The following is a 7,658-nucleotide window of genomic DNA, read 5'->3' as shown; positions in this document are numbered from 1 at the left end:
CTCAATATATATATATATATATATATATATATATATATATATATGATATAGTTCACTGTTTAGTTGGATAATGGAAGGAATTGCACAGATTGCAGGGGCAAGCGGAAGACAAAAAGCAATTTAACCCTTCACAATCAGGACAGAATACTTCCTTAGTGTGTGTGTATGGGGGGGGGGATCTATAAATCCAATCAATGGAACTAAAACTAAGGATTCTGGAGTTTTAAACATATACTATTCAGCAAATTTTTTAAATCATTGATTTTTTAAACATATGTTTGAAAACGAGGAAGTATTAGTAAAAAAATGTGCCCAAGCAACCCCTTACAAAATCTAAAGCACTCTACTTCAAGAAACGTAATTAACAACGGTAACATTAAGATCTCTTGGGTTTTCTATCCTGAAAAGCATATTCTGAGATTCTCTCAATTTCTTTCACTGAGAATAAATCCTGGTTACTTTTAAAAGAATTGAAAATGTTAGAGAGGAGAAAAATTTATAGAAGGTTTAATTATGACACTTAGATGTATGTACATTGTACATACATCTAAGATGAAAGGCCGTGTGCAGTCCCTTAATTGAAAATGATATACATATTTCTTCTCTGCCAATCCCTAGATTGTTTCCAATATATATATATATATATAGCTGTACTTTCTTAAGTTTGATGCTCAAGCCAATTAATACTTTTATTGGTACGTGTTAGGTGTTTTTCTTAGTGTTCTCTACTCAGTAGATGATAAAAGATAGAGGGGGAAAAATTCGTAAAACTTCGGGAAGTGAAGAAAAGGGAAATATTAGAAGAGCTTAGTTAATTACCCTTATTGGTAAAAAAAAAGGTTTTCTCTCTCGCAGATAGGAAAACTCAGGTTTAGAAATTATGCTTGATAAAAATCAGTCTTTAAATAATGGTGGTATTAATTAAATTGATAGGGCAGGAATAATATAACGTCTTAGAGAAACAGAAAGATTGTTTTAATCAAGGTTACAATGCAAGGAAAACTATTTCAGAGGTGTACGCATCTTTTGTACTGCAGTGTACTGTCTCTGGGTGGTAATGTAAACACAAGACTGATGTCAAAGCCTGACAAGGTATCCATCTTTCACATAAAAAATTAATGAAATATTCTAGTCCTAGGAAACTATTATGTGAATTATCAAAATTATCAAAGTTTAATGCTTTTAACCTCCTCGGATACTAAACGAACACTGATGCATTTTGCTTGTTTACAAATTCCGTCCAGAGGGAACTGGTTTCAATATGTACACAGAGTATACGCAACTGCAATTAACTTTCCTTGCATTAGTACCTTGTTTTTTTTTTAGTAAATGCTTATAAAAATGATTATTGAATAAAAATATAATCGAAGAAGAGAAACTTGCGTTTTTGAGTTTGAGGGGATCAAATTGATAACTTAACATATATATATAAATATACAAAGTTGTACCCCTCCAACTGTAAAATATGGAGCGTCTGTTGGATTTAAATATTACAAAGAACATAAAGAACAGAGAAACAAAATGATTTTTGTGTGGATGCAAATATAAAGAAATAAACGCTAGCTGGGTTTGAGCGGATCCATATGATAAGTTTATACGGTGTGACCCAAACTTTGGAAATGTCGTCGTCCTATATCACAGTTCTTAGAGTCTCACTGTAGTTGGTTCTGAACTATACAGGATAAGTTAAGATGAAAGGTTTTGAAAGGTTAAGGTTTTAGTTTCAGCACAACCTTGATTAGTCAGAGAGTTTAGGTCTTTCAACCTCATTCTATTCAACCAGAACCAACTCTTTAATAACTTTTTCTTTAAAAACTTGAACCAATTCTTTAATAAATCAGAACCAATTATTTAATAAACTAAAATTAATTCTTTAAAAACTTGGACCAATTCTTTATTAAACTTAAACCAATTCTATTATAAACTTGAACCAATTATTTAATAAACTTTAATCAATTCTTTAAAAATTTTAACCAAGTCTTTATTAAACCAGAACAAATTCTTTATTAAACTTGAACCAATTCTTTAATAAACTTAAACCAATTCTATGATAAACCAGAACCAATCCTTAATTTAACTTAAACCAATTCTTTAATAAACTTGAACCAATTCTTTAATGAACTTGAATCAATTCTTTATTAAACCAGAACCAATTTCTTATATAACTTGAACCAATTCTATATTGAACTTGAATCAATTCTTTATTAAACTTGAACCAATTCTTTATTAAACCAGAACCAATTCTTTATAAACTTGCCTTAATTCTTTATAAACTTGAACCAATTCTTTAACAAACTTGAACCAATTCTTTATTAAACCAGAACCAATTCTTTATAAATCTTTTCAAAAGTTAGCCCAGTTTCTTATAAAACTTAACATATGTTTTACCATTATGAAATTAAAGTTAGATATCTTAAAGAATGAAATCAATAAAAGGAAAAAAGTGTAACCGGGGTTTCCCTGAAACCAATCTTCTCTGTCAGCTTTATCGTTCCCTACGGAACTAAATTTAATTTGGTCAGGATTTGAATTCTGTTGGTTCTTGGATTAACCAGGAGTTAGATCAATCCTAAATATTTTATTTTAATTTGAAAACAATGGAATAAAAAGAAGGGTTAAGGAAGATAAAGCAGAAGATATTGAATAATTGGTTCAACCTTCTTTTTAAAGAAATAAACTAATTACTCGCCACAAGTTTTGTAGACCTTTGATATTTCAAACTAAGATTTCTCCTAAACAACTTACGTATACACATTTAGGTTGTAAAGCTTTAGTGTAAGACCCATGCCAACTGTGGAATGGTAAACGACATTTTAGCAATTTGTTTGTATTTGATGTTGTAATAAAGCAAGCAGCTTGAAATCAACTTGTAAAGTGAAATTGGTCTAATTCCTAAAACTTTGCCACCTGACGCTGCACTGAAAAACTTTGATATTTCAAATCTAACAGAATTGATAGTAAAAATATCTAAGGTTTACCGCATTTAATTGCAAATACAGGAATTAGAAAAAATAGAGTTTGTGGCATGGAATCAATGCCTTTAAAGTGTTCTTCACAAAAGTATGTTCTTGTAAAAAGTTGAATAAATCTGTATGACAGATTAAAACAAAAAAATAAGTCTTTTAATGTTTATTGTGTTTACTAAGTAAAAAACTCCTCTTTTACTGGAACTACTGCAATATCCTACCCATTTTACATCCGATCCCCCCGTTCCATCTGCTCCATCCCCCCCCCGCCGCCCTTTCCTCTCTCATCCAACCAACCTCTCCTGCCCTTAAGTAGTTAACCTTCTCCCTCCCCCCACCTTCCCCCCTCCCCACACTTCACAAAACACAAGAAAATACTTGAAACTTTAAATTGAATTATATGGAGAGCAAACAGTAGGTTTTTAAACAAAGTTCTTTACTATTCAGGTTACCAGGTTCCTAACTATTCATAGATAACAGGTTCCTAACTATACATAAATACCAGGTTCCTAACTATTCAAAGATATCAGGTTCCTAACAATAGATACCAGGTTCCTAACTATACATAATAACTGGTTTCTCACTTTAAATATCATGTTTCTAACTATAGATACCAGGTTCCTAACTATAGATACTAGGTTCCTAACTATAGATACCAGGTTCCTAACTATAGATACCAGGTTCCTAACTATGTATACCAGGTTCTTAACTATAGATACCAGGTTACTATGATTAAAAAGGTTCCTAGTAACTCAGTTTTCTAAAAAAATTGTTTTCTAACCTACCAGAGCTGAAAACTTTAGAATGGGATATCCTTAATCCCTATCAGTTAATCTGGAGATTAATAAGAAGAGGAGAACAAGCATTATTTAATCTGGAGATTAAGAAAAAGAGGAGATCAAGCATTGGTCTCGATATCCACCATTTGAGGTTTTCAGCTCAGGTCTATAGTTAATGCATAGCTTCTTAATTTCCTAACAACGATTCTGGGAATTCATGGGTACTTGTTATTTTTACTTTTTATCAAAACCTATCCATAAAATCGATTTTTCCTTGAAAAAGCATGTGAATTTTTCCCAAATTTGCCAGTAGTTCAACGATAAAATCTCAAAATATCATCTTGGTATATTTACTTCGGAAGGGAGGGAAGGGGGGGATTTTCAAAAAATATTTAAATAATTTTGGTTTTAGTTTTGTTATTCACCTGTTTATAGTTTGATTTGTCTAGGTTGACTAGTCTCTAATGTTGTTATTCACCTGTTTTTTTCAGGTTTATATACAAAGGACTAATTGTCGTCTTCGCTCTTTCTTTTAAAGGGACTATATATGTAGTTTCTTTTGTCTGAAAACACTTGAAATATGATAACTAAGTTGAGATGTATTAGACCAGCTAAAATAAAACCTTTGTCTATTTAGCTAAAAAAAAGATTTTTTTTATATATACCATTATAATCAATGTATAAGCTGAAACAAATGTCGTCAGTTTGCCTAATCAAAACATGCTACTTGGATTGAAATTCGCGATTTTTCCTTTGCAAATATCTGATAAAGACAGTAAAAAGTGGAACTGCAGCGCCATTTTTTTCAATTTTCAGTTTTAAAGGATTTGACTTTTGATAAAAGGTCGGATAAATTTTCACATTTTACTCGAAAACCCTGCGAGCACTCCAAAACCCTAGGAGCAACTCCAAAACCCTATGAGCAACTCCAAAACCCTAGGAGCAACTCCAAAACCCTAGGAGCAATTCCAAAACCCTAGGAGCGACTCCAAAACCCTAGGAACAATTCCAAAACCCTAAGACCAGGCACCCCTCCCTCCTCCATCCATGAAGTGGCATGTCAGATTCACAACGGTTACCTTAAAAGCTTTGTCTGATCAGGATGAAATATCATCATATTATCATTAAAAGTTGATTTATTTCAATAATGGTTTCTTTCTAAAGTGACTAAGCAATACTGCTTCAGAAAGAAACTGAAGAAAATTTTCAGATTTAAACAGAGGACAAAAATATTGTTTGTTTATATATCTGGAAATAATGACACAGAGTGTCTGAATTATTTATTATCAAAAATACTTCCAAATTATAAATATTTAGTGGGTCAGGGTTTCCCCAAAAGAATTGAAAGTTTGAGACGTGTGTCATAAATCTTTCCAGTCTTTAATAATTTAGAAATATCAACATGTCAATCACAATAGACAAAATAAAGGTAAAATTATTTTAGACTTTCCAAACACACGTTTAAATGGGCTGATGCGTACTTTCAAGTGACCATAAATTTGTAGAGTAGCGTGTCAGATTCACAATAGTACCCTTTATACCTTTGCACACTCCTCTGCCGCTATAGTAATTATAAATTGGCGGTACAGTTCAAACTAGAACTGCGAAGGTTGGCCCGGCTTGGATATTTAAATGTACACTGGTGGCCCGTGTTTGACTGATCTGACTGATCTGAACTTGTACTTAAATTACAAAAATTCCTAAATACTTTTTTTGCAACCTGTTTTATAATAAAGAAATAATAAAATTTCCTCGTAGAAAATTAATATTCGAATTCTATAAAAAAAATGCGATTGACTGTACGGTAATATCAAAGGTTTACACTATCAGGTTGTAAAGATATATATGGGGATTATTAAATCTATCAAGAAAATATTAGGGACTCCAAAACAATATTAAAATATATGTTTCCTTTTTACCCTTTAAAATGTAAATCTATATCAATCTATATACTTTGTTTAGTCTATTTCTCTGTCCGTTTGTATCCAATAAACGCCAAAACGGCTGAACCGATCGGGCCCAGTTTTGTGTGGTACCTCACATGCTCTCATTGAAGGTGTATAGATGATTCAAATTTTAAAATTCTGCTTCTAACAAAATTCGATTTGCATTAAATTTTGAAAATCCACGAAATTTGTTCATCAAGTCCTCAAATTTTGTTTGTTTTTGTTTTACAATGTATACAACGAGAAAACGTTCACAGTTGAAATACAAAAGAGCATTGCGAGATAAGAACAGGCTCGTAGTGGAGGGGGGCCGATACCCCTGTGCCCCCCCTAGACATGCACCCCCCTAGAGACGAGGCAGGCTCAAATTTATTAAACAGTATAAACTTATATAAATATTCAGATTTTTTACTTTTCTTATCAATCGACAATATGTCACAATTTGTCCATTTTATGATTTTTTCTCAAGTTCTTTCTTGTACCGGGGTTTCATTTAAAATGATTGGTAATTATGGTCAGATGACTAATAGTCAGCCTTCAGGTAGATTAATATAGATTTTAAACTTTATTTTCTCTTAATACCGGTTTTTTAGAGGGGTGCACAACAACCGTTAGGGGAGTGCACAAAAAAATCTATCGGCGCCAAAAGTGCATCCCCCTAGGCTAAACCTCCACTACGCACCTGGATAAGATGAGACCTTTAAGAATTCTCATCTAGGAGAACTTCAAAAAGAAACTACATAAAAGTTTTAACCTATAAGTTTCACAAGTTTGGGTGAACTTGTTATTGTCTTGGTTTGTATCTGAATAAAATATGGAATTTAAAGAATTACGTAAAGTATTTAGAATACAGAAAATCTCAAACAATCTCCTTGTTAAAATGAAATCATCTGCTCTACTGCGCAATGTTTTATCCTATTTGTCTAAATATGCACAATTAGAATTCCATTTAAACAAAGGTTTAGCAAAATAAGCTGTATATGATTTAACCAAACACCATCATAAATAAAAATGCGGGATACAATAAAAAAGAAGTATTGTAAATTGGATATATATAACCTTCACCCTTTTACACTGACCTTCCAATAAAATATTTATATGTGTGGAATGGATGTTATGCAAGAATAAACAAAACATTGAAAATATATAGGCATACTCGTCTTAATCTACGCAGCATTGAATCTAGGACATTAATGGTAAAAAAAGTAAAGTGTACGTATAATTGAAATATTTTATGTTTTCAATCATAACTCCTTGAATGTTTAAGAGTTTCCAATATATAACCAGATAATTTCGCTTTTCTTATACTTGTGCATGCTTGAAATCAAAACTAGAGGACTGCCATTAATGTTACATGAATTTGACCACCTCATTGTATCGAAAAAAAATCAGTCAATATATGATATTTTAATCAAAATCATATAAAAAGTGTAATAGACCTCATATACCTTATTTTTTTTGTTTATTTTTTGAAATTCGTAAAAAAATATGTTGAAAGTTAAGGTTTTCTGACTTTTGATCTGTGACATCTGAATCCTCGTGAACCTTAATTCTGAGATTTATGAGATGTGATCTGCTTTTCTTTTTTACTTTTTACAGTACTGAAGATAGTCAAATAGTATCCCGTTTTTTAATTTACTGAATTTCAATTTAAATTGTACAACATGCCAAACTTTGTAAGTTTATAAGTGGTATATTATACATCATTTTCATTACAATTTTACCCGTAACAACTCTTATCGACAGAGTGCAATCCCTGAATTCTGACGTTAATCGATAAAATAAAGTAAAAATATCTTCCATATGTCGTATTTATTAGTATTCACCTGCTTTGAGCACGATAGCTTGGCATTTCTTCTATTTTCACATGTTCGTGTCGAACAAGATATGTTTCTGAACACTGCGTGGAATTTGCTGAACTGAACACCGTATAATGAATATATTAACTATTTGTTATTACAAGAGGC

General features: G+C 31.7%; 1 protein-coding gene across 1 annotated transcript in view; it reads right to left on the bottom strand.

The window, feature by feature from the left end:
* LOC111704804 (uncharacterized) overlaps positions 1-7,652 on the bottom strand; it is a 33,853-nt gene extending 26,201 nt beyond the window's left edge. Inside the window, exon 1 of the mRNA XM_023477153.1 lies at positions 7,518-7,652. The gene's annotated coding sequence lies outside the window, so the exon portion shown is untranslated. The remainder of the gene's footprint in view (positions 1-7,517) is intronic.
* Positions 7,653-7,658: the final 6 nt, after the last annotated feature.

The sequence above is a fragment of the Eurytemora carolleeae genome, unplaced genomic scaffold (genome assembly GCF_000591075.1).
Source record: "Eurytemora carolleeae unplaced genomic scaffold, Eaff_2.0 scaffold506, whole genome shotgun sequence".
In the NCBI taxonomy this organism is placed as follows: Eukaryota; Metazoa; Arthropoda; class Copepoda; order Calanoida; family Temoridae; genus Eurytemora; species Eurytemora carolleeae.
This window is presented reverse-complemented; position numbering and strand designations above follow the sequence as displayed.